The 27,963-nt window shown below is 39.1% G+C and overlaps 1 pseudogene; it reads left to right on the top strand.

The window, feature by feature from the left end:
- The first annotated feature begins 1,515 nt into the window (after positions 1-1,515).
- On the top strand, positions 1,516-17,503 carry LOC120255290 (annotated as a pseudogene).
- Positions 17,504-27,963: the final 10,460 nt, after the last annotated feature.

The raw sequence follows: 27,963 nt of genomic DNA, 5'->3' as shown, positions 1-27,963 counted from the left end.
TGGTTGGTAGTATGTTTAGTCCAAAAAAATTATGAGAAATGATTGTCAATATTGTTAACTCCTAATCATGGCCACATCCACACAGTATCATGAACCATCAATCAATGAATATTATTAATAATAATGTATAAATCATTTATTTGCAAATAATTGACGTTTATAAATACATACTCAATCATCACTCACCACTTAATATTTGTTACTAAAAAGAAAGTTAGACTTGACCCTAGTTCAGTTCGAAACATAGAATCAAACCATAATCGACACTATTGGAACTGAACCGAAACTATGAAAACAGTTTCAGTTCCAAACCAAAATTTTGAATCAAAACTTTAAGATTCCAGTTAAAGTTCTTATGAGTTAAAAACCGGAACCCAAACCGGACCGAACCGCTGGTTCCAATTCCAATTTTATTTTTTAAATAAAAATATATATAATATAATTTTTTATATTTTTTAATTAATCATAACTAAATCATTTAGAACCGAACCGAATCCAGAATCGTATTGGAATCGAATTTAAAAGTGGAACCTTAAGACTACAGTTCGGTTTTGGTTCTATAATTTATAAAATCAAAACCGACAGTTTGGATCTGAAACCAAACCCAAATTAAACCGTAGTCGGGTCTACACAAAGTAGCATACAATAATTGACATATATTATATTAATATTCAGTCATGTCACTCATCTCCCTTGAATACATCCTTATTGTTTTCTTAATTCATGTTTTCTAAACTTAATCATAGATTTAAAATTACTATTTTACCCTTATGCCCCAATCATCCTACTTTTCCTATTTTTTTTTTTTTTACCAATTGGCAAGCTCACTAGGGATGCTGTTGACACAATTCTGCTCTTTAGCTCACAATATCTAGGCAAGGTCATTCTATTCATCAGCATTAATTTTTTTTCATACAAATGTGTGAAAATAATGTGTTAGAGCAGGCATATGAGTAAAGCATAACAACAAACTCAAAAACATTTAATTCTGCGAAGCCTAAAGTTCAAACTTGTCTTCTCAATGAGATTTAAATATTTTATTTAAGAAATTCTATACTAATAGATCACATGGTCATTAATTAATCTAATTTAACAAATTCATTTAATTAATAAATAAAAGAGTGAAAAAATAAAATAAAGTCTCACCATCAAGAATTTAATGGACATATACTTGGAAAATGAAGGAAGTTTTGGGTAATACGAAAGTCTTAAAAACCCTTGAGATTTTTCTAAAACTTAGAAGAATCTGCGAATCATTGTCCGTTTGCTATCCTTGAATCATTATTTCTTTGGTCCCCTATGTATCAGAGTGGTTATCATGACATATATTTATTGTGCAAGCAACTTGACATTTTCTAATTAGTGACCAAAGATAAAATAAATAAATAATTAATTAATCAGAAATAATAAAGAAAAAAATAACTTGTTTTTTACCTATTTACCCACTAAATAGTTCATTTCTTGAGCTATATATATCTATATATCTAGATCATTTACACAAGCCAATCCCTCAAGTTCTAGAGATAAAGAAATAGAAAGGCAGGAGAGATGAGCACCAGTATTTCTTCTCTATTCAAAACATATGGAGCTAAGGGAAGATCACTCTACAAACTTTATGCTAGCTTTATATCTTATCTATATTGTTCTATAGACTCACTCACATCCCTTTAGAACATTATAGTTTGACTTTTGCATGGATTTCATTGTTTGCATCCGAGCTATGGTTTTCATTCTATTGGATTATAACTCAATCCGTTCGTTGGAATCCAATTTATCATCAAACCTTCAAAGAAAGACTCTTGCAAAGGTACATACACAATAAAAACCTGTATTCTTTCTTTTTTTTCTTTTTTTTTTGTGTTTTTTTCTTTAATCATAAAAAAGAAAGTGCATGTTTTACCAACTTTTCTTTAATGTAATGTATAGACATGGGAACGAACTTCCCATGGTTGATGTTTTCATTTGCACTGCCGATCCGGTTGCCGAGCCGCCGAGTTTAGTGATGTCAACAGTGTTATCAATGATGAGCTTTATGATTCGCCAACGACCGCAGGGCTCTATTGATGACAGCGGGTCAGCCGATAGAGCTCCCATCGAGTGGTGAGAGTTCGATTCTACCTGAGCGGCATTTCGGGAGTTGTGAATAGTGGTTGTGTACGGGCTGGTTCAGGCCGCGTGAGTCATGGCCCTGCTCCCCACTGCTCCACCGAGCGTCATGACGTCCCGCCCGGCTCTCAGTGGGTTCGTCCCGCTCCTCTTTCCCCAAAAAAATGATGGCTTATGATTATCCAAAAGAGAAATTGAGTGTGTATCTTTCAGATGATGCTGGTTCAGAACTTACTTTTTATGCTCTATATGAAGCATGCAAGTTTGCAAAACATTGGATTCCATTTTGCAACAAGTTTGATGTTGAGCCAAGGTCACCAAATGCATTTTTCGTCAAGGCTTATCATTCCTCTTCTTCCAGCTTGTCTATCTCTAAGGAGTGGTCCCAAATGAAGGTGATATATTTTGGCTTTTTCTTTATTAAAATATTTGTTTGTGATGGTGATATTTGGCTTTTTTTTTATTAAAATATTTGTTTGTGAAAGGGGTGTATTTGAGCCGAGCCGTTCGTGAGTAACTCGGTGTTCGGCTCGATAAGGGCTCGTTCGTGGTCAGCCCATATTGTAAACGAGTCAAGCTTGAACATCATTTTCAAGCTCGATTAATAAACGAGCCAAGCTTGAGCAGCCGAAAGCTCGGCTCGTTTTGGCTCGGGAACACAGCTCGTAAACAAGCTTGTGACCAAGCTCATGAACAAACTTGTTTATAAGCTCGATTGTGAGTTCGTTTATATATATATATATGTGTGTGTGTGTGTGTGTGTGTGTGTGTGTGTGTGTGTATTAAGGTGTATATGTGGCCATGTCATTGTTGTCAATTTGAGTTACACATATAGGCCTATAAACTACTATTCGAAGGCTCAGCTCATTAAAAACTCGGGTCAGCTAGTTTATTAAGTTAAATGAGCTCATAAGATAAATGAGCCAAGCTTGAATACCACCAAACTCGGCTCATTAAATCTTGTGAACAACTCATTTATTGTATTAAAAGCTCTTTTATAGTATCATTTACAATTTTATTTGTAGTAATCATTAATATAATCAAACTCAAATCGAGTTGAGTCACACTTGATAATGATTCATTAAATAAGTTTATTAAATCAAAAAATAGAATATAAAAAAATAGTCAAACCTTAATCAAGCTAACGAGCTAAGTCTAAGCTTCGAATTTTCTTAACAAGTTGAGCTCGAGCATGAAGCTCGAAATAAGCTCGATTAGAGCTCGAGCTAGGTTAAAATAGTAATGAGCCAAGCTTGAACATATAAAATGAAGCTCAAAGAAAGCTTGGCTCGAGTTCAAGTTCGATTAAATAGTAACGAGCCAAGCATGAACAAGGCAAAGCTCGGCTAGGCTCAGCTCGTTTACAGCTTGTGATTATGATATTTGGCTTTTTTTTTCTTTATTAAAATATGTTATTAAAATATTTGTTTGTGATGGTGATATTTGGCTTTTTTTTCTTTATTAAAATATGTTATTAATATATATATATATATATATAGATAAAATGTTTTAGTCACAATTCTCTCTCATGTAGGTTGCAGCTCTGTTTGCAAATTAAAGTATGTGAAGCTTTTTACCGCAAAAAAAAAAATCTGAAACTCTATGTTAGTGGTGGTTGGTAAATAGGAAGAAGCACGAGGAGTGAAATGAAAAAAATAAAATTGTAGATGGGTAGTTTGCTTGTATTAGTTGTGTATGATACACATAGTATAGTAAACAGTAATACTGTTTATCAATGTCAGCTATTGGATCTTAATCCAACGGCTGGTAACGTCTATATGAGGATTATATACGCACACATCTTATGAAACTATCAAATGTAAATTGGATTAATTAGAAAATTATAAATGAATTATGGTAGACAATTTCTACATTAATGTTATTTTATATACATGTCATTTTAATATTTTATTGATTTGAGAAGAATTTTTTGATTGTATGTAGGACATGTATGAAGCAATGATCAACAGGATTGATTTTGTTGTTACACAAGGAAAGGTTCCTCAAGAACTCAAACAACATCAAGGATTTTCCAAATGGATTTCAAACATGACTTCAAGAAACCATGATACCATAATTCAAGTAATTTTTTTATTAGATATTGTTCATAAATTAAATTTTTTAAAAAGTCTGCTATTTTTATTTTATTTTATTTTATTTTACTTTTATACAGATTTTAATTGATGGAAATGATGAAAAATCAATCGATGTTGAGGGATATTTATTACCTAGAGTAATTTATATTGCAAGGGAGAAAAGACCTCAACATCATCACAACTTCAAGGCAGGCTCCATGAATGTTTTGGTAACCATTTTTTATTTTTTATTTTTGTTTTATCTAATTAAGTAAAATATTTTTGATAATTTTTCATTTAAGTAATATTAGTGTATGAGTGATAATTAACTAATCATTTGGTATATTGCTCTTATATGTTTACCATAGTTCATATTATGTTTGATTTATTATTATCATCACCATTTAATTTGTCCCTATGTCATTACTGCTACATTTTCTTTAGTCCACCATTTATATATATATATATATATATATATATATATTACATCTCCAAATTAGACATTACGTACATGCTCCAACTTGATCAATGTTAGATATTATAATATGAGCAGAATTATATATTATTTTGATTATCTAATCTTTTGTTTGTTATTTATATAGAAGGATTGTAATGTTAAAAAAAAGTGGAAATTGCCAGAAAAACCCTTTAAGTTTGTAAAATTGCCAAAAACACTCCGTTAGTTTTGCAATCCCCAAAATCCCCCTCCTTTTAAACTCTATGTTTTTCAAACCCCCAAACCCTGTAACGGATGTGAACGGAGTGAGTTTCAAATTTTTGATCTAAAATGCCCTTTGCATGACGAGTCGCGTACGCATGCACCATCCTCGGCGATTCGAGAGGAAGTCATGGCTTTTCCGTGAGGTAATCCCGAGAGCGAATTTATCAGCTGCCTTTTACTGCTTTTTCTCAACTCACGCCTTCAGCCTTTCCATTCTCGGTCGCTCCGGGTTATCTCTCACCGCTGCCTCCTAGAATTGGCATTTCACGACCTTTTCCCTTTCCACCCAGTATCTCGAAGCGAGAAGTCCCCCACGCGAACTAGTCGGCATTTCATCGACTTGCAATCTAAGTGATCGAGTATGGTTTTATGTTAACCTGCTGCTACATAAAGAAAGATTTTTCGGTTTTTGCTTTCATGCTCTGCTTTTTGTTGGAAGATATCAAGTTCGCGATGGGATTTCTACTGGGGTTTTGTTTTGTTTTTCGATTGTAGTATACACCATCGAAATAGCTTTTTCGATCATATGATTTGCGTAATATTTATAATGTACATTTCGCTTCGTGATATGGCTGCAGCTTTTGACAAAGCGAGGTCTGACGCTTAAGAAACGAGATGTTATAGCTTTAAAATTTGTTGTCTCGCTTAAGTATTCTCGCCTCGCTTTAAAAAATGGGTCTCGCTTAACATGTTATATCTCTGCTTAATAATCGAGAGTTTACCGCTTAAAACCTTATATTTCCGCTAAACTTTCGTCAATACCGCACGCTGAATGTGTTGTTATCTGTCAGCAGGCTCATGATTACGGCAGGGCCAACCCTAGTAAACGGGCGATGCTATTCGACACCTATGCATGAGACCTTAATCAATCTGAAAAGATAACACGACTCCCCGACTATCGAGATTATTCGAAGGACACCGTCATAGCTGCTCACCCGAAATGAAGCTATATACCAAGAGAGAGTGCCCTTCTCGATTCTCTTTTCAGTAAAGCGTACGAATGGCTCGCACCAATAAATTCAGGATCGGGAAAGCCCTCGCCGAGTTTCGGGACCTCAAGACGTGGCCCTCGTTTTCGTGCCTCATGGCTACTGACGACGATACGGTCTTTCGTAAGAAGAAAACAGCTGCTCAGGGCAGTAGATCTATCAAAGACCCACGAGACACGTAGACTCCATCAAGAGCACTCCAGCGCAACTCTGCTCGGCTGCGAGTAAGAAGATAATTTTGTCAAACTCACGATGCTGCACTCTCGATGATACGCCTCTTCCCAAATACATCACGCCTCGCTCGAACTGGATCGCTGATTACGGCCGATGATCTACCAGGCCACGGGCGACACGCACGGGCGCAGCGACGGCAGTGGCTTATGAGGATATTCCATAGCGTACCACCGAGCGCAAGATAGACGCGACGGAAGTCACTCAATATGTGGTACATTAAGGGCTGCTCTAGCCGCTGCTTAACGTCTCGGTTTTACGAAATGACCGAATCGGGGAAGAAAAGTCCTGCTTCGACAAGATCCCAAGGATGTCGTGCTACTGTGAAAGTACTTACCTAAGCAAGCTGATTGTAGAGAACGAGCTTGTCATCGTCAATGGAAAAGAGGTAATAAATCATGGACAATGTTTAACATAAGTCTTTAATGTTTAAACATTTTATTTAGCGCTTAACTTTAGTATTTACCGCTTAAAAACTTATTCATAATCGGTTTAAATATTTTTGCTTCTCCGCTTAATTATATTCTATAACATTTAAATATATAAACACTATATTTAAATATAGTTTTTATAGTTTAAAAATGAACGATTTCGTCGACATTGTTTGGGTTTACATATGTTAGTTTCCCGAAATGGTTCCTGCGAACGTCAAGAAGAAATATTTGTCGGGGCCAACCGACTGGATGGACGCTCATCGCTCCCGAACCACTGCCGAGGCGTGACGAGAGAGCACTCATCGCTGCGCTACCGGACGCCTGCTCTCCTACTTCCAAAACCCCACCACGCCAAGACGCATTCCTCGACACCGCGAGAGTCCCCTCCCCACCCCTGATGAGATCAGCAACAACCCCTACCACGACAACGACATGCCCCCGATCGTGGCAGTATCTCGACCATGGCAGACCCCTCCGACCGTAAGATTTCACCGCTGACATTAGGCGCAAGATGTCACCGCAACTCTTATGCGGTACGCCAGATATCGACGACCGAGTTTCCTCGGCTCGCCGCGGTCGAGGCGTACTGGAAGGACGTTTCACAACCGTACCGCGCCATCCCTCGTAAGAATCAAGCACACCGGATCGAACGAGGCGGCCGGAATTGACGACGCACGTACATCATCGGAAGGTCATTCCAAAGCGCCACATTCAAGAGATTTACAAAAAGAGGAGAACAATACGCCTGGGTCTCCACCGCCGATCGACGATGAACAATAGCAACACCATCGGCGATCACGTGCTGCCAGAAGGGCATCGAGATGATGTGCGCTGGCTACCGCTGCTGAGAAGGTCGCCGATCTTCTCGATGAAATCCTCGACCCGTGGAACCTGGCCGCGAGATCAAGCGATCAAAGATGGACACAATCCCTCAAGATCAAGAACAAGTTAGGCGCGTGTCTCCAAACGATGCCGTTGTCACGGCCACGGGCTTGAGAAGATCGTCGAATCAGCTGCCACGTCGCCGCCGCGGCCGACAAGATCAGCAGCCTAAGCAGACACAATCCCACCACAACAAGAACCATGTAAGGATGTGGTTCGCTCGATGGGCTACGCTGCCGCTGCCGTCTCAAGATCGGGCGCTACATAATCCCACAACAAGAACAACCATGTAAGGACGTGGGTCTAGAGCCGATGTCGCCGCCATCGCCCCCGTGATCACGGGAAGATGCCAAGACCCCGACCGAGCAACGAGAGAGATGATCAAGGCCAATCAAAAATTGGACTGCATTTTACGAAAGCTTTTTATTCAAGAAGAAGAAACGGGTCGGGTCTCGAGTCGTTTTAATACAACACGAAAGGCGAGTCGACGAGGATCTTCCTCAATCGCTCTATGGATCGGTAAGTGTAAAGTTTTTTTATGATATTGTTTAAAGGTTTTATTATAGTGTTTAACTATTACCTATATAGTGTTTAATAATCCTTTATGTTATCATTTAATTTGGTTTCACTTAACGCTTAATTTATATATAATATCACGTAACAATCGATAATATATCATTTAAATATTTACACTACGGTCTTATTATATCCGCAAGTATCATTTAACCCGTCAAGACCGTCAGTAGTGGAAGAACGACAACACAAGACCACACGACGACAAATTATACATCAGCATTGAGCGGAAGCCGAGACGGTCATTGATGACGCTGACTGGACAGCCAGACAGCATGCATACAAAAGTCGCCGCAAAAGAGCCATATCCTTGATAAGAAGCGCCAGCCCATCACCTCGTGACCGGGCCATACTGCTTTATGTCAAAGCGAGATTTGACGCACATAACACAGGTACGGCCAGTGGACGGGATGCAGACAAGAAATCGCGTATGCAGTTCAAATTGCCATCCTCGAGCAATCGCGAACGCACACTTCCATGTCGCCGCCCCGACAACGATAAACAAGAATATTAGGTATTATTCTTCACGTCCGGCACGATGACACGCCATCGCCACGGAAGAAGTTCTCTAATTCGCGTCCTGGTCAATATCCGCTTGCATTTAACCGGTATTTTAATCTCGACTGTGACATCTCGACAATGGATCTTGCTATCTCAGAGATCTGCCGAGCATGGAGTCTCTACGAGGCCAGCACCACCAAGAAAGCACACCCGCCAAGACGACATGTAAACCCCACGCCCACAAGCACACGCTTTCTCTAACGTCATGCGCCTACCGCCACGGCCATCGAAGCACCACTTGCGAGAAGTTACTTACCACCGCAGACATGTGACCGCCTCACCCCCGTATTAAGCACGCTGACTCCGTGACACTTAAGGAGTGGCGGGCACTTATGAGCTACGCATACACGCAAAGCTGCCACAAGCGGTTAAACTTTTGCTCAAGAACACGTCCTCCGAGTATCCGAATCGCCAATTTTGTTTCTCGAACGTAATCGATGACATTAATTCAATCTTATCGAGGTTCTAAAGCATGACTTGTATATCTTAATGTAAATTTTAGTTTGTTTCTCAATCAGAAGCAGTTAAATTCCATCTCGCCATTTCATCGTTTAATTTACGCTCGAATTGTGCACATTTTCACTTTCTCACAAGCTTAAATATACCATATATATCGCTTTTAAACATCATTGACAATGTTTCAAATTGCAGGTGCATCTCGCTTAAACAACATACGCCTCCGCTTTAAAATACATTTAATTTGCATGAAAGTGAAAGTAAGAGTTTAAAGACAGTAAAGTCAGCCCATCAATACGCGGGCTATTTCGCCATCGCTTGGGCTTATTTACTAATGGCTCTAGTCGGCCGCATACGCTACTGGCAAGTAAAGATCTCACGAATCGCGACTCGATCCAATGTGCGTACGTACCGGCAATATAACTCTCATGGACATCAAACGCTCATGCACCGATCCTCTCGCTCCAAAGCCGCCCCAAGCCGCCTTCTCGCCACACAGCGTCGAGAACGAAGCCTCACCACTCCGCCCTCCCCGCGCGCGCACATCGTCGTCGTACGGGGAATATAGCTTCCTCAGCACGCCGCATGTAATCGCTCTACGCCAAGTACCCGCTTACAAATCGACGCACGCTGCGTCCGCTCATACTATGTGCACCGCGCAAGCAAGCACGTTTCGTAAGGGATACCATAGCAACCTCGCTACCTCTCGAGCACTGAACAAGTTCCATGGCGAGATCTCATGCAGTTATCAGCAGACCGGTCGATCGACTTCAGAATGATCGATCGACACAACGACTCAACACGAAGATTTCTACTGCCCTCAACAACGATCTCTACTCTTGAATGTACATGTCTGGGCATAAGTAGGTTCTCCCATTTGTTCGCTTGCCACGGCTACATATACAAGACGCCATCAACTCCGCAAATAAGGTTAAAAGACATGATGGTTAAATAATTCGTGAACATGTTTCGAACATTATCAGAATATTTAAACTGAAAGGATTAATATTTAAAAGTCGAGCTATGTAAATTAAAACAAAGATTGAGAATGTTTTAGAAGGTAACACTACAAACATGTAAAGTCCAACATTCATATCACGAGCTGTCCACCATTTTCGCCACCGTAAACGACGCAGCCTCGATCCAAGCATCGAATCGACCGCAACGCTTGAATACATCTCACCCCAACGATCACCTCCCGAATGCATACATTCACCAATGCGCCACTATCCGATTTATTAATCAACCGACTGATGAGCTTCGTGATGTGGCCCCGCAGCTCATTCACTCGGATCATCGAAATCTTTAGCCGTGGACGCCCACTGCAATGCCGGAAGCTATTATAGATCAAAGACTCCTCTAACGCCTCCCAAGTCCGACTATCGCTTTTATAAAATCGGGCTCCAAACATCAAGACAAGATGTGCATGTACGCGCATTAGGGAAGACTCTCAATGACATCGCTACCATAGGCCCTCGACTCGTCCGGCACAAACGTAATTATCTCACGAGCAATCTCCATCCTCGTGATAAGGCATCGCCCAACTTAGATACGAATCCAAGTCCAACCGGCATCTGGCCCTACATGCCGACTATACCGAAGGCGTACGTGGAAAACCATCGCTTTCCATCTTCCCGCACGCAAAGAGTATACCCCGATATTTTCTAGTGAGCGCTGGTACCATCGAGAACAATGCGAGCCGCCCGCAAGCCCCTCGAATCCCACAACGCACGCTCACCGAAGAAAAAGAGAACGCACGCTTAAAACGCATCACCGCCTCTTTCCACGATCGCAACGCCGCCGGATTCGTCTCCGCTACCTTTATCCATACCAAAGCAACAACTGAGCCGGAGACGCCACGCGGCCGAGCATCACCCCGCATGTCTTTTCCCAAACCAAGCCTCGCTTTGTATGGTACTGGACACCACGCCGCCGCAACATGCCCTTCCGAACGTCATGGCTCGCATAAGGGACTCGGGTCCTCGAGCTTCTCAATCACCCGTCGGCGCTAACCCATTTTTCGACGCTTTCGACGCTGATCAACCTACGCCACCACCGTAAAGGTGCTGGGACGGGTCGATTGTCTTCGATTCGAAAAGTATTTTTGTTATACTTTTGACGACAAAGGCGCTAAACGACTACCACTCCAGTAGCAAGATTCCACGACACTCGATGTTTTTCGCTTTTACGAATTTGAAGTCAAAATTCCTTTGATCTGCATGATTTCGAGCACATCCTCGAAAATGTTCGACACTGGCCAAAAACGCTGTCCACATCCAACGAAAAGCACTTCGTAACGATCCGACGAGGAAGCGTAAGACATCCCACGCCCGCCGCTGTGGTCACTATGGGATGAACCTGAGCACCGCGTAATCGAATTCCTCGCCAATACTTCACCAAATGAAAAAGATCAATATGTTAAGCGGAGAATATAATGTTTAAGCTGATAATCGACAATATTTAAACGTTAAAATTAAATACTCAAGCAGCTAACTAATAACGTAAACGACTAGTGACAAGATTTTTAACTAGCTACTCTGGACATATTTAAACACTAAATGACCCCGCATAACCGGAACAATTAAAAAGAGAAGGAACTTACAACGAGTAAAACTTCGCTTTCATTAGGATTCTAAGTAATCAGACATTTTCTCGCCCCGACGACAAGATCAACTACAAGACATTTCGAAACGGATGGAGCGCACGCGACACATCCTACCGAAGTCAACATCGCTTTCTATGGGCAAACCGCTTTATATCCATATGGTGTGACGAATCCTTAACCCCGACAATAGAAACTTCGAGACCCCATCGCATCACAAATCCTGCACTAACACCAACTCCCAAGAAGTCTCGAAAGCAGGAACATTAAAGTACTCTTCCCTCCCTGCTGAATCTAGCAGAATACCACAAAAACTCTCCATAATATATCTGCCCAAAAACCAAATCAGATAAACCAAAATGAAACGTAAGAACAAAATAAGCCAGGGAAGAAGAAGAAGTTAAGAAGAAGAAGATGTAAACAACAAACAAAGTGAGTCGACAGGCAAAACAAAAAGTGCATATATATATTATCGTCAGACGAAGACAAAAAGCGCAGACAGAGGTTGATCTAGACGTGATGTGATCGACAGATTTTCTCCCTCCATCCCAAGGGCAAAAAGTAAAATATATGTCACCGCTGCACATGAAGACATATATGTCATCGCCGACATGAGTATCTGCTTAAACGCATAAAGATTTTATGCTTAAACGGATAGATATAGTGTTTAATATAACGATTAACCGCTTTAAATAAAGTCTATATCATGTAACAATACGTGAAACCGCTTAAATAAAGTTATTTAATCTGCTTAAAATATATCGTTATCGTTTAAATCAACGCTTTCACTAACATCGCTGGAAGATGCACTTCCCGTCACCGCTTAAACATCTTTACGTATTTTCTTAAACATCGTCGCTACTGCTTTTAAAGAGTGAACTAGAGTATTGTTTAACTTTTCTATCATGCATTACACCGCTGTCACTGCTTAAAGAGTAACTTTTTCTTAAAACACCGCTGTCACCTGCTTAAAACATATTTACATATTTTCTATCATATTACAAACGACGCTCTTTTCGTTTCCACATCGCTTTTTTACTAGGTCTCGCTTAAATTTCAAAAAGTCTCACATTCAAATAAGTTTCTGTTTCTGCTTTTTATTTATAAAAGATTTACAACATCCTCCCTGACTTGATCACTCTCACGACTGACCTCATGATAACGAAACAAGTGTCATTCCAGACATTCAATGCTCACAACGGCCATGTGACAACACGCGATCAACTCGAACCTCGCACAACGACAACATTAGGTTAAAACAAACACATTCATGAAAACGACTATTAATCAACGTGTCATGCGTCTGACTTAAGCCGAAGATCCCGATAGCTAAAACACGTAATCTAATAGTCAGTACACCCGACGTAATGTTCTTGGGTAAACCAGAATGTAAAAGTCTCAAGTGATAAATATCAACCCTCAGTCTTTAAAAAGACAAGCCTTCCCGATCTCCTCCTCTAGAGATCCTCCGCAATCACGAAATATGAAAATCCCTTCTTAGTCAAGTCGAAAATGCTCGCTTACTCGCTCGCTCACATCCACCGACAAGAACCTCCAGATTCAGCAATTACTGAGAGCATTTCGACTCAGCAGAAAAGATAGTTTAACTCGTCAGCGATCATGCTAAATGATCGACAAGATAAGGAAGAAGGTTCACGAAAACATCCTTTCTGAGAGAGAGTGGTTATCCACGGGAAGAGTGAGGACGAGGAGGAGTGGAGTGAGGAGGATTTATGAGGACGACGAGGCCATGGTCCACGGGAGTGGTTCTCTCCCCGGGTTATTTACGGTGAATTCCACACAGCGTATCGACTCTTCATATCCGAGAAAAGTTAAAACGCACAGCGCCGACATCGATCGATAGGATAACGAACTGCGTGTTCGTGAGTGAGTTACACGCGATAAGAATTAAATACACGATTAATTCACCATGCACTGGATACTCACAACCTCGCACCGCCCACGCCACCGCCAACACTCAGATCAAACGAAAAGATCTCGCTTTACGCAGTAGACTTTGATAATTTACATCGCTAATATTAATAGTTATACATGTAAAGATAATGTTAAACTGAGATGGCAAAGTATTAAATCTGGATATTTACAATTATTAAAACATATTAGTAATATATTTAAACCTGATAATAGCAAGCAGCTTAAACATTATTTAAAACAATAGTTCTTCTCCGTCGAATACAACTTTACAACCATAAAATCTAGAGCATATACGATTGATACGCCGTACGCTTCGACAATAAAATCGACCACTAGCCCATTTTCAAGCACGGATACGCGACATCGACTAATCCGATGGAAATCAATTTCATTTTCGCTTGAGAAACCGATTTATATATTTCGTATGATAGCAATGAGGAGAACAACAAGATGTAATGCAACCCTTGGCATTGTTCTATCGAAAACCAAGCTAGAAGTTCTTCAAAAGCGTCAATACGACGTTCACTCTTCTCCTTCCCACCATTTTCGCGCCACGGGATTTCGCCAACACGGACCCATTCAGAGTGAACGTAGGGGGTAAGGGAAGCTAAACACCAACTGCACGGTCCGAGTCTGTTGCAAAGAGGAGTGGTTTTGTAAGTTTTTGAAAATTACTATAAGTGAATGTAATTTTCCCTATATAAATATGAAATATGATATACTAATTTATGTTATGGAATTGTTTTTATTTTTATCTATTTTAATATTTTATATGTATTTTAAATTTTAACATAATTCTCAATTTATGGGTTTGGAAACATATATGTTTCCTTTTTGTGCAAAAATTAATTATTTTAATATTTATTTAATTTGTAGTTAAGAGTATCATCACAGATAAGCAATGGCCCAATAATACTGAATGTGGATTGTGACATGTACTCAAACAACTTACAATCAATCAAAGATGCATTGTGCTTCTTTTTTGATGAAGAGAAGGGACATGAAACTGGCTTTGTGCAATACCCTCAAAATTATGACAACATCACCAAGAATGATTTATATGATAATTCCCTCAAAGTTATCAACAAGGTGATCAAGATGTTTTTAATTAGCATTTAATTAACATACATATAATTAAACACTCTCAATTAATTTTATGCTTTTTGTGTTTGTTTTTCATTAGGGAGAACATCCTGGATTGGATAGTTGGGAAGGAACACTCATATATTGGGACAGGGTGTTTCCATAGAAGAGAAGCTCTTCAAGGGAGGAAATACAGCAAAGGTTACATTGAAGATTGGAAAAAGAGGAGTTGATAGAAAAGTGTGGATAGTGCTAGTGTTTTTGGAAGAAAAAGTAAAAACATCTTGACTAGTTGTACTCTATGAGTTCAACACTTTAGTGGGGCAAAGAGGTATCTCCTCATCACCCCTCTTCTATTATGTTCTAAGGGTTGAAGTCTATTTTTGGTGTTTAGAATTTGTCATATTATGTGTTTAATTTAATTTTTATTTTTGGTGAGAAGTAGATAATTAAGGATAGAAACTAATGGTTATGTTAATCACACACATTAGTTATATAATGATGTAAAATAAATCTCATGGCATGCAGATTGGTTTGAGGTATGGGTGTGCAGTGGAGGATATTTTAACAGGGTTGGCCATGCACTACAATGGATGGAAGTCCAAATTCTTAGACCCTGAAAGAAAGGCCTTTTAGAGTAGGTCCACAACAATGGAACAAACTCTAATCCAATTCAAGAGATGGAGTGAAGGCAACTTTCAGATACTCCTGTCAAAGAACAGTCCTCTTTTATTTGGTTACCAAAAAATCAAGTTTGGTGCTTGCATGGGCTAGCTCCATCTATGGCCTTTGGGCTGTTAACTCATTCCCAACTCTCATATACCTTCTCATACCTCCTCTTTCCTTCTCAATTGCATCTCCTTATTCCCAAAGGTATGTCTCTATATTAATAATCAATATAATCTAGCTTGCAAATATATATGATCACTTCAGTGTCTAACTTGTTCTTAAAATGTATCATAATTTAGGTATCATCTCCATGGTTCATACCATTTGTTCTTGTGTTCATTACTAAGCATGTATACAGCCTAATTGAGTCACTATACCTGGTAATAGCTTTCAAAGGGTGGTGGAATGCACAAAGGATGTGGGTCATAGAAAAAGAATAACATCATTCCTCTATGCCTTAATTGACAACATCTTTGAAGCTCTTGGTGCATCTAAATTAGCATTCACCATCACAGCCAAGGTCAGTGATGAAGATTCCTCGAAACGGTATCATAATTTAGGTATCATCGGCACTATTGCATTGATCAATGGTTTCGCTTCTTTGGTGTAGTCTGAGAATGATACTGACTGAAGGTTATGTTGATGGTGCATTGTTGGATTCAAGTGGTGCCTGTGGATTAGTAGTGGCAATCAATGTGCCAATCTATGAAGGACTTTTTCTTACGTAAAGATAAGGGTCGCATGCCATACTCTGTCACCTTTGTTTCACTTGAAATTTCAATGTTTGTTTGCATGCTTAGACATGCATGGTTTAAGTCTGGCATGAATATGTAAAGCAAAAGTAGTTCGCGTGGAATTGTTCGTGGTTTTTAGATGTCTCTCGCCAAAAGCTGCCGCTAAGATTAAACTCTTTCTGTCGTGATTAACTCTATCAACCCTGATTCCACTTCCTTTTTGGGGACCCTTGGTGTTTCGAAATCCTCTTGCATTTAAGCCCACGTTTATTAATACGGATGTGGATGTTGATCTTTTCTGTATGTCTGATGTTGTTAATGGTGATAGTTGGAATGTTCCTGGTTTGCCTATGTGTTTGGTCCAAATTTTAATCCCCATGACCTGAGTTCCACCACTATTGACCATAACTCCAACAACCACTGGATCTGGAATCCCCTACCAAGCTCCAAAAATTTCCTACTGTGTATTGGCAGCTTAACCATAGTCATTATCTGCTGGAGGTCTGGCCTGGTTGGCAGCTGATTTGGAAGCTCACTATTGCCCCGCGATCTCAACATTTTTGTGGACATTATTCCATGGTCGTCTGTCCACCAAAAACTTCTTGTTCCACTTGAATTTAGGGCCTGATGAGCTTGTGTGGTCTCTCTCCTGAATCCATTGATCACCTTTTCAATCACTATTCTATTGCTAAATAGGTTTGGTCTCACCTCAGCTTGAGGCTTAACATGCATATATACTTCACTAATGGCTTTTGCATCTGGTACTTGGCTCATTGCAGATATTTATTCCAATTATATTAAATCAGCCAATTGCTGCAACTGCATGGTTGCTTTGGAAATCCTGGTGTGATCACATTTTTCTGCAGTATTTGTATCAACCTTCCTACTGTTATGTGCAGAGCATTAGCCCATGTGCAGGAGTTTACTGATTGCAGGAGAAGTCTACTAGGCCGCAGGCTCCTATTGAACAACCTTTCTAGCTCTGGACGACTTCGTCCTATTCTCTTGCGTCATCTACAACCCGGCCACCAAGGTACGTTCTGTAGGATTTTTCATCACCAGCTCTAATTATGTTATCTTCATTGCAGGTTACTGTTTGATCTCATCCCATGGATGATGCGTCGTTGGATGACCTCTTCGCCTCGGCGTCAGCTCGACCTCCAAGCTGCTTCAGATCATCGCCTTGGCATCAAGCACATCTTTGTCCAATCTCCCCCAACTTCGGCAACAATCACTAATCCAGATCCTGTCGTTTCTTGGCGCTTTCAACACTCAGCCTCTAATATCAAACGCTTATTGATTGATATGATCACGATGCTCCTGCTGTCCATTGATTCCTTCTCACTGGATGCTGCTGGCTATACACCTTGCCACCTTGAACATACAATTTCTCAGCCCTCAACCTTTTTCTCTTCGGGCGCGACCTCCCATATTGATCATGAATACATTTAAACAGTTCAGTTTCAAATTGTAGAAATGCCTCCTTTGTTGGAACCATTTGTGTCCGGTTCCTTCTATTTCTTGTTTTGTTCATTCTTTTGTTTCTCTTCTTAGTTTTTCCAATAAATAGCCCCTGAGGTTCTTTTTCATAGAGTGCGATAAAACTGCATCATGTTAACGATATCATGCTGATTACTCTGTGAGCACGTGTAGTTTTTATATGTGTATATATATATATATATATATATATATATATATATATAATATGGATCTTGAATTCACCCATGCATTTATCGATATACGCGCCTTTTAATGAGAAAATTATTATATGATTAGTGAGGCGGGTTCAAGTCTCACAGTCAGCAATAATCGTATTTATTTATTAAAACCACAGGTTCCATGCAATCACTGTGATCAACCCGGGATTTATTTATGAAGCTACAACCTGATTTTCTTTTATAATAAATGTAAAAACATACAAATTAACCCTAATTTTAGACAGATTTATTAATTCTCACCTTCTTGCTTGAGGTAACTCTAATGATAATGTGACATGTACCAAACACATTAATTGCCAAGATATACAACTTAAAAGTAAAACAAAATAAACTAAATTTGTCAAATTTATGTGTTAAAATGAATATATGGCTTTGAACCATAAATTTTTGAGGTAACTGGTAAATTACAGAATTAACAGCAAATGAATTCATTGGTGTAATTCATAACTTCATCCTTCTTAAGTTACACCTCTGATTAAATAGATAATCCAAATTTCCATCTGAAGTCCTTTTGTCTTCTATTTTCTCATTCAATTAGAATTATATAGCTAAGATTATTTTCTTATTTTGTTTATACAGATGGAGAGTTCTTTAAGATTTGCATCTTTCTTAATGTTTTCAGTAATTTCTTGTCTAAACTTAGCATTTGCAATAAGGTTTGTTCTAGAGAAAGAAGAGTGCCTTTTCTTATTCAGTTCCTGAAGAGATGTTTTGGGTTTTTGCTACATTTGTAACGTGTAAAACTGATTCTTCATGGAATAATAAAAAATACGCAATCGATCTCGTGGTTTGTTTCCATCATGATACTACTAATAGTTAGGTATTAATTTCGATATGTATATATAGTTTTCAGATCTTTAGTAGTGTTCACTCGAAATTTATCAGGTTAAGGATCCATCTGAGAGTGAGCAAATACTGTGAGCATTACGGGACCAAGGAAACAAGCGGAAAATCACTCTTTTCTAGCAGAGAAGAAGAGCTCTATAATTCTTGTTTCAACAGTCTCTACTTTGAAAGACGATCGATTTCAAAGGAACCTTATCAAGAGCTTATTCAGCTAGCATACATGCAGCAACATGCTAAGGATGGCAAGTGTTCTTCGACCCTGTTTTGATTTACTCCAGAAATTGTATTTCTAATTGCTGTATGCTGATCTTATCACAAGAAATGGAGAAATTAACAGAGAGCTCTTTCAGAATGTAAAGTATGAGCAGCAGTGGATTTGCCTCACAGCCAGACACTAATATTCAGTAAGACTCTTTAAGTATTTTATCTCGACGTGGATAAAACAGAAATAGCTAATGTGTACATGCAATGTTGCCTACGCGCCTGCCTCTTCGAGGAGAAAGCTTGCACTTCATGATGTTTTAGATGTCCGATCTCCAACACAATAAGAACGCAGTGTAATTTAGCATTTCATTTCTAAAGGAATAAGATCAAAAATCGATATTTCCAACATAAACCCTGCCAAACATATATAGTCTCCATGGTGACCGAAACAAAGATATTTTTCCTTACGTAACAATCTTTCCGCTCCAAACTATTTGAGTATCTTACAAAATACTAAGAACTAACGCAAATAATTTATAAGCTACTCCATACATTTCTCATGATACTGAATCTAGCTGCATAAAGAGTATCAATTATATCTCTCACAAGAAACATGAGTGAGAATAATGGGCAGTGTTTCTGCAGAGCTCCGACCTCTGGACTCTGAGAACTGAATAAAGTCTTTGACATCGATGCTCGCGGCTTCAGCCAGTCAGCCGAACAAGACCTTGGAATGCAGATGAACTGCAGAGAGTCTACTCAAAGTATCATAATCAACTGCAGCTACGTATTGTCACCCTTCTAATGGTCCATGACTGAGTGAGTGAAGCTGCAGATGTTGGATCATCCGGGTTTCTTTCCAATGTGTCACTGTCGCATCAAAATCATTCACAAATTCCTTCTTGCTGAACTAAGAATGAGGCGCTGCTGTGTGAGTCCAAGAAAAAGATTGAAGTGTTACTGAGCTCGCACTTTGCAAAAATTTTAGATTATGCAATCCTTCAAGTCTTTTAGGCTTGAACTCCTGGACGGGAAGCATGAGTAGGACAATGCTTTGAAAATAAAACCCGTAGGGTATTTTCGCTTGTGGTTTGACCTCTGGTTTCTCATTCTACCAGTAGGTCGATTACAGTCTCCACTGTTCCAGCTGGGGTAGAGAAGATTGATGCAGCCTTTAAGCTTCTCATTTGTTGCCAGATTTGTGTCATGGTGAACTTAGAGTCAAAGCTTTTATACCCCAAATGTGCACATTCTTGAGCAAACGAAGCATCCAGTCATGTAAAGCATCAAAACCGGCTCATGCTTTTGCACCTGAGGAGGTCCAGTTGGACGACCTGGGGCAGACAATCAGGAAACAGGTCCAGTATCTATAATGAATAAGATTAGCTAAATGCTAGCAGGCTAAGATTCAGTCAGGAAATTGATTTCAAACATTACAGCCCCATGGTGGGTAAGCTAATTGGAACAGAGGAACCAAAGAAATTTGACTTGTCTATCCTCGAAAAGAAAATGATTATTATACATTATCACAAGCTACTGAGGTGTATTGACAGGAATTAGCACTAAATAATTTTGCAAGTGGTTAATTCTGTCAAAAGTCATTAAGGATAGTAGAGATGGAAAACAGCTGGGTGGAGATACCAAAGACAAAGGGCAAAAGGTGCAGCTTAAACGCTTTCATCTTCATAACCCTCAAATTTCCTGCAAGAAGCATGTAGCACGGATTTCACTGAATAAGAGAGAGACTTTTGGAGCCCGGAGCAAAGAGAATGCGAGAGACACGACTTGCTGCTTTTCTTCATCAGAGCCTGGAGCACACGACTCTGAATCTAGAGATGCTTGGTATCCACGATGTTAGAGAGAGGTTCCCCAATAAACACGGATAATGCAAACTCCATTAAAGATGAAGGAAAGGAGGACCAAAAATTTGGTACTATATACATGTGCAATATCTGCATCAGAAATACAAATAAAGCGACTGAGGACAAAAATAATAGAAATGCAAGCTTAAGATTACTCACCAGAAATCAAATAGGTACCTAGAAAAACAATTGCTTGTCCAACAATCAATTTCTGTTCGGATACTAAGGCAATCAATAGCATGGCGCAAACCACAGCAGATCTGACTCTTGCTTCCTTGCTCATGAAGATCTTCCAGAACTTCCCTCTACAAGAGAATATGAGAGAAAGGAAAAATGCCTCAGTATTCACTCTACAGTGTGGGATTTAGTAAAAATATTCAGTAAAACCTTCCTACCCCTTGCAGAACTATTTATGAAGGACAGACAACAATGGAGACACCCACATATATATGCCTATGCTAGGTAAGTGGTTGAAAACTTGCAGGGACTCATCTCTAATTGAGAGCGATGAAAATTTACTAAAAGATGAACCATGAGAATTTTACATATCATTTTGATCATTCACTGTGAGGAGATCTTAAAATGACAGTGACAGAGTTATATTTCCCCAGTACTCCAAATAACATTCAACTCAAGATAGTCAGTCAATGTTAAAAGTGCTACCATTGGTGGTACATAGGTACAGATAGTAGGAAACCAATATGCTAGCGAAAAGATATATTCCTATATTCCAGCACAAGATCCAAGATACATTTGCTCATTTTAGAGTCCATGAAAGTTAGTAAAACACCAAGGCTGACTCAAACCTTAAGGTACAAAATTGCTAGAAAGAACAATCAAACTTATATAAAAGAAGAGGTAAGTAATGCCAATAAGTGAAGTACTAATATGATACAAAGTACTCTACTCCCATTGCATACCATAAGCAGTGCCTTGTCTTCCTCAGAATCCAGTATACGCTCACTTTCATTTCCGTCGAGCCTCTTCACCAGGTGTACGAATGAACACTGAGATTCTTTGAAGTGTTTCCTCAATACCTGGCACATCAACATTAAGTCAAAATCCAAACATTCAAGCACAAATTTAGGTTGTTTGCATAGAAAAGCAAAATAAAAGATGAGGTAGATGAAAGTATGTATAGGTTGGAACCAAAACATAGTCCCACATCAGATGTGATTAACAAAGTGTCATGTGCCTATAGAGATAAGGAATGGTGCAGAAGTCATTTGGGCCTTGAGGTTTTGACAAGTAACACATCTCTAAGTTCATAGATACACATGAACTACAAGTCAACATCTTCCAATGTAGGCCTACTCATACAAGTATAAAATCTAACAATGTAATTCTGAGAAATAGTCGCCAAAATTAATTTCATTTGATGTGTCTACAATGGCACAGCGAAGTGCATGCCAGAGTAGTCGATTCTTCTGTGATTAAATGTTTCAATTACTTTACTAGGGTTTGAGCGCCGCTAATAATGAAAAGGTTTTGGTGTGGTAGTGTGAAGTTAAACTCCCTCTTCCAGGGTGGGAGGATGAACTAGCTCCTACTTTGCCTTATGACCAAAATTTTAATTGGTAAGACGAGGTTTCCCATAGAGACCAGTGCTCCGTGAAATAAAGGCCTGTAATGTTAAATCAAGGTTTTACTGAACACAAAGCTTCCAAAAGATAAGCACATGAATGGCTCAAGTCTCACATCTCCTTTGCAATTACATGAAACTCCTACAACAGCACGCCTTAACTGAAAACAAAATAACTAATAAATAACAACAAGTGAATGCTCCAACCATCAGTAAGCAATTTAGCTTATACTCAACACTGGCTGCCTTTGAATAAAATTAACAATAATTTGAGAACAAAATTAGCCCAGGCTCTCCCTAGACCAGGAGAAATGGTGGTACCTTACACACCATCATCCACAAATAATACAAAACCCAGAAATCAAAACAATGTAATAGTTGGCAGTCAAAGTCAACATATAAAGATAGATTACCAATTGAGATCAACTTCATTTTGGGTGGAATTGAGAAACAATTTAATTCGCCGCTGGTCGCATCTTAAAGAAAAACTGTCTGAAACTGAGACATGCAGCACACCCTGGTTCTTCTCAACAGTTGATCTGTACAACTGTTTTCATATGGATTCCATTGCGCCATTCATGGAACCTGTTCTTTATCCTTTCTGTGCAGAGAAGAGTCTGCAGTACTCACTCACTAGGTATTTCCCTAAATTTTCTTGCCAAGGGTATCTGTAGGAATGAGTCAATTCATTCTCATATACTAAAGATAACTTGCTAAGGCCTCACCGCTACTTGTACTCTGGATAAATAAGATGTTCCTGAGATTAGCCGATGCAAATTCTCATTACAGAAGCATTGAAACACCTTGGAATAATGACTAACATATACTTTAGCAGACATAAAACATCAATATGTCAGACACAGAGATATCCCATATGCGAATGGACATCATTAGAAACAGCAAGTTTGAAATATACATAACAGCAAGAAAAATAGAGTTGGTGAGTTATGCCAATTGTGCTGGAAAAGCTTTTACCTCGAGAATCACTTTTGGAAGATAAGACTGGCTTCATGTTCTGAATTCTCCTTAAATTCCTTGCCTTCCTTGCTTACCCCATTGAAATCAAATTGGTATTTAGCTAGAAAGTTCACGTGTTGATGTCGTCTAGCGAAATTCCTTATACTGGACCATCAAGTGGTAAACTATTCTTCGAGAAATACAAAGAATTGTACCTACTAAATAATGAAGTTGAGAAATCAGTCTTACGGAAAAATTCAGAGACAACCCACAACCAGCTCTATAATTCTACTGATCCTCAGATTGTTTCAAGTCTAATCTTTTCTCTTTTTTGCATAGTATCTAGATTAGGAATCTCATGCCATTTGTTTAGGCTGCTGACACTTAGCCAAGACATCCGTAACAAACTATTCTCAAATGTCCCACCAGTTCGTAATCCACCTCTAGATTTTAGCTAATTGGCTGTATATGCAAGACTAGTGCTCTCTATAGGAGCCAAGACCCCTTAGGCCTGAAACAATCATAATGGTAAATCCTTAGTGTTCGCAAAAGCACAGAACTCCGTAAGCAAAAACTTCTACAGTCCATGATCCTATTTAAGTTTTGAGAAAGAAGGAAGAACAAAATAATACAGAAACTGGGAATGCTTTTATAAATAAATTGTATAATATACTTACACGAGACTCAACGGCATTATAAATGGGCAATATAGCAATAAAAGGGCAGTTAAAGCAGAAAATATTTGGAAAATATCGAACTATAAAAGACATGAAATCAGTAAGTTCAATAGCCATTTGGCTAAGACTAGAACTTTAGAAATTGACACCTTGAGAATCTTTGAATTATTCTCCAACGGAATCCATCAGAGCAGAAACCTGCCTCAGATCTGTCTAATTTTAAAACTTTTGCCAAGCAACAAAACTATTCCCTAAATTCCACAGTTTCAAGGCAAAGAGAAAGGCACATTCATTTTATCAAGATAGGCCAAACTTCAGTTTCCTAGCAAAGAAACTCAAGGAAGGTGCAGGACTCAACCTAGAAGATTAATACCCCATCATTTATCAAGGAAGCCGAGCTTGACTTTTAGAAGCCTAAGCCCCTAAATTATGGCTTGAGAAGTTAGGGCTTACGGATGGGCAAGAGGAACTGCAGGAAGTCAACAGGAAGGGGCAGGTTGCCAGACTGAACGACGCGAACTTCTCAGCAGGTCCCCTTCCAGCACCGAGGTACCGCACATCAGGAGCAGTCAGACTCAAAATTTCACGCCACGGGGCACTCATCCTCCAGTCATCTCAAATTCAGTCGCCACGAAGTCAGCCTCCCGAACCCGCGTTCATGAGTCCTCCTAGCATCGACTCAAGAGTTGACGCCCCGTCACCTTCTTCACGCCACACCCCGCCAGGCTGGAGGGGAATGGGGTGGCTCAGCTCGGGTTAGGAGTTTTCAGGAGGCGCACACAGCAGCCATTATTTTCTCATTTCAGCTTCATTCTTTTGAGCAGACATATTTCCTGCAATATATTACTAGCAACACTAAAACAATTTTGTACACCATTCCTAGACGTTTATATATTTTTGGCTTGTTTCACTTGTTTCTATGTATTTAAGTATTCTTTCTATTAACACCAGTCGTGATTAAATGAATCACAAAAATACTAAAGATTTAATTATTTTAAAGATTTATACAAAATTAGTTTGAAGATTATATTAATTTATATATTAAATAAGAGGGTGTAGATAAAATGTTAAAATAATTTTAAAAAATAATAATAATAAATAGTTTTAGTCTTTAGAAAATGGCAGATAAAATAAAGCGTAGATTTGCTTATTGAATTACTGAATAAGCGGAGGAATGTAATAGCATAAGTAAATTTTCCACGATTTTTGGCTCTATAGCCACAGCATGCAGGTAAAGCTGAATTTCCCTATATTTTTTTACTGTTTTTAAGAAACCTTGGTAAACTAAATTGTGCTACATATGCGATTTTGGCTTTATACAGCACCTCTTAGTCTATGACAGTCCACACAGCTAGCACAGATGTGGGAAAGATCCTTGGCAAATCTACTTGTTGAGTCTGGAAGAAAGAAGGATTCTTCTCAACTGCCTTAATAATAAAAATGGATTAATTTAATTTTTCAAATTTATATTATTTGCTGTTAATATTGCATCCTGCATATATTATGGTTTATTGCAGAATCTATTTTGCTTAGTTTTTTTGGCTTCATATGATATTTGTATTATGGGAAAAAGTCAAGTCACCCACTCAGTGGTGGTGAGGTTTCTTTACATAGGGAGATTTTGGGATAAGTGTTTCGCTCTGGTCCACTTGCATCCCTAATGCCATCCAAATGGAATTTACTTAATAATAAATTACAAGTCATACATTTATATATACAAAGGCAATCTGACACACTACACCCAGAACAACAAGTCAATGGCTCAAAAGTAGTAATTTTTGAGATACAATCACAGAAACAAGAAACATAAAAACTGAAAACATCATTTGCAACAGTTAGTTTAACTTACGAGTTTTGCTAGCCGATGAACGATAGCCTCATGAAGTCTATTATTCCATCAACTTATTGCAGTACAAGGCCATGATTGAATGAGTAGACTTCATGTTCAGAACTCTCAATTAATATGCCACCGTCCACCATATTCAATCCCATTTCCTGATATCTGCTTCTGCATATTAATATGCATGGATTTTCCTTGACCTTTGATGTATTTTGAGTATCAATGTGAGTTTGAATTACCTGCTGAAACAGCGACAGATTGTAATGCAAGGTCAAGTCGCTTTCTCATGACATTCCAACTTATTATAGAGGACAAAGATTGAAATTATTTTCTTACTTTTGGTTGCTGGGTTTTCCTGGTTCGAGACCAGACTGAGCTACCAAAAGATCCATCGATTAGATGTTGGCCAGGTTTGAACGATAAAACTTGCCTTTGTTAGCAAGTCTGGAGGAACATGCTCAGTCAACAGGATCCTATGGCAAATTCACAAATACATACGCAATTGGCAGAGTCCTGCCTTCTACAGTCCCTTGCCACAAATACATATAGATTAAACATGTCTAAAAATCAGTGACAACACAATACGGTATACGGTAGTTTCAAAACATTAGGACATGATACACTGGTGGAATATATTGGCCTACTCTATAATTTTTTATATATGTGTATTTTTAAATAAATGTTGACACAACAAATAACTCTATTGAGCTAATTAAGAGAGTTTAAAAGCTATTGAGATTTATTGTATATTTACATAGCCTGGAATTTTTCCAGGCTTATGGGCAAATAGGTAACTATAAAAGTCAAGGATTATTTTATAAGAGTGAAGTGTAAAGGCTCTATATAAACCCAAAAATTTATCAATGAGAATGAACCAAATTAAAACAATATGATATCGAGAAAAATCTATCAAACCTAACAGTCACTTGCCCCTCACAGCACTTCATGATCTTTTCTGCTAAGCCCACCCGCCTTTCTCCTTTACCGTCAATTCGATTTGCCCAAGTAAGGGCCGATGCGATCCAGAAGAAGGGATTGGATGGGTTTGATCTAGATTTGATGTCACCAGAAGACCAAAGATTATCATAAAAACAGAAAAAAGGAATTCAATGAAGGGATCTTGATCTTCCGTTGGAAAGATCGAGAATTCGAGTCAAAGAATAGGAATGAAATTCGTGAGATCATGTGATCTAGACTTTGATACTTGAAATTGATACACTAGAGATATTATGAAAAAAATCCATGGACATCAGAACCTTGCTTAAGTATTGGGTGTCAAGGAGGATCGACACGGTATATCACGACCATGAGGCTAGATCCCCTCACACAGATCTCAAACCCGATGGACCAGCATCTAAGTTGGCCACATCGGATTAAATCACTCTAGTGGGAAGAGGCTAGATAAGAACGAGGTCGGTGAGCGACAAGTGGAGCGAGGAGAGAATGGGAGACCACACACGCCTTGCTTTCACTATTAGACTTAATGGTTCCAAAGTTGCTTCATCAATGGATGGTATTGAAGGTATAGAATATTGCGGTAAAAGAAGACCTATCTTTGAGAACCACGTGAGAGTGTCCAGATCGGCCACGACCTACATGATCACTGCCGAGGTGATAGAATCTATTAAAATTACTCCAACGTATGAACAGCTATGCGCAAGATCTTGATCATTTTCCCTATATCAAAACTGCACATGATCAGGGTGCAAGAGCAAAGTTTATTAGATGAGACAATACGATTTCTTGGCTAATACAAACCGACATTTCATCAGAGATAAGTCCTTCTAAGCCAAAAAAGATCCCTCATTGGATGAATCTGTCTGCTATCATAGGAGGAAGCCACATGAGGCTACACTCTGAGTCGGAGTGGACATCCGTGTTCGTCGACATGGCTCACCTTGAGCTCATGTATCACGGTCGCGAGGGAGACCACGCGATACTAATATACAGGAAGTGGGCCACGAGTAAAGCTTTACAAAGCCACCTAAGGAGAGAGGCAGGCAGGAGAGGACAACCCAAGTCGGAGTCGTGATACGTGGGCCAGTAGGGCCATAGAGGCGGGGAGAAGTTCAGAGCACATCAGTGATAGATTCACAAGTAGAGGAAGTGGGTTCTTCTTGGGGAGGAGCATGAGCTCTTGAGGATGCTAAAGAGGAAGTAGGAATAGCGAATATGGGGAAAGAAAGAGAATAACGTATGAGACACTCCACATCGCCTCTGGGTAAT

Source organism: Dioscorea cayenensis, unplaced genomic scaffold (genome assembly GCF_009730915.1).
Source record: "Dioscorea cayenensis subsp. rotundata cultivar TDr96_F1 unplaced genomic scaffold, TDr96_F1_v2_PseudoChromosome.rev07_lg8_w22 25.fasta BLBR01000928.1, whole genome shotgun sequence".
Lineage (NCBI taxonomy): Eukaryota > Viridiplantae > Streptophyta > Magnoliopsida > Dioscoreales > Dioscoreaceae > Dioscorea > Dioscorea cayenensis.
The sequence above is the reverse complement of the archived record's forward strand: the minus strand, read 5'-3'. Positions and strand labels throughout refer to the sequence as shown.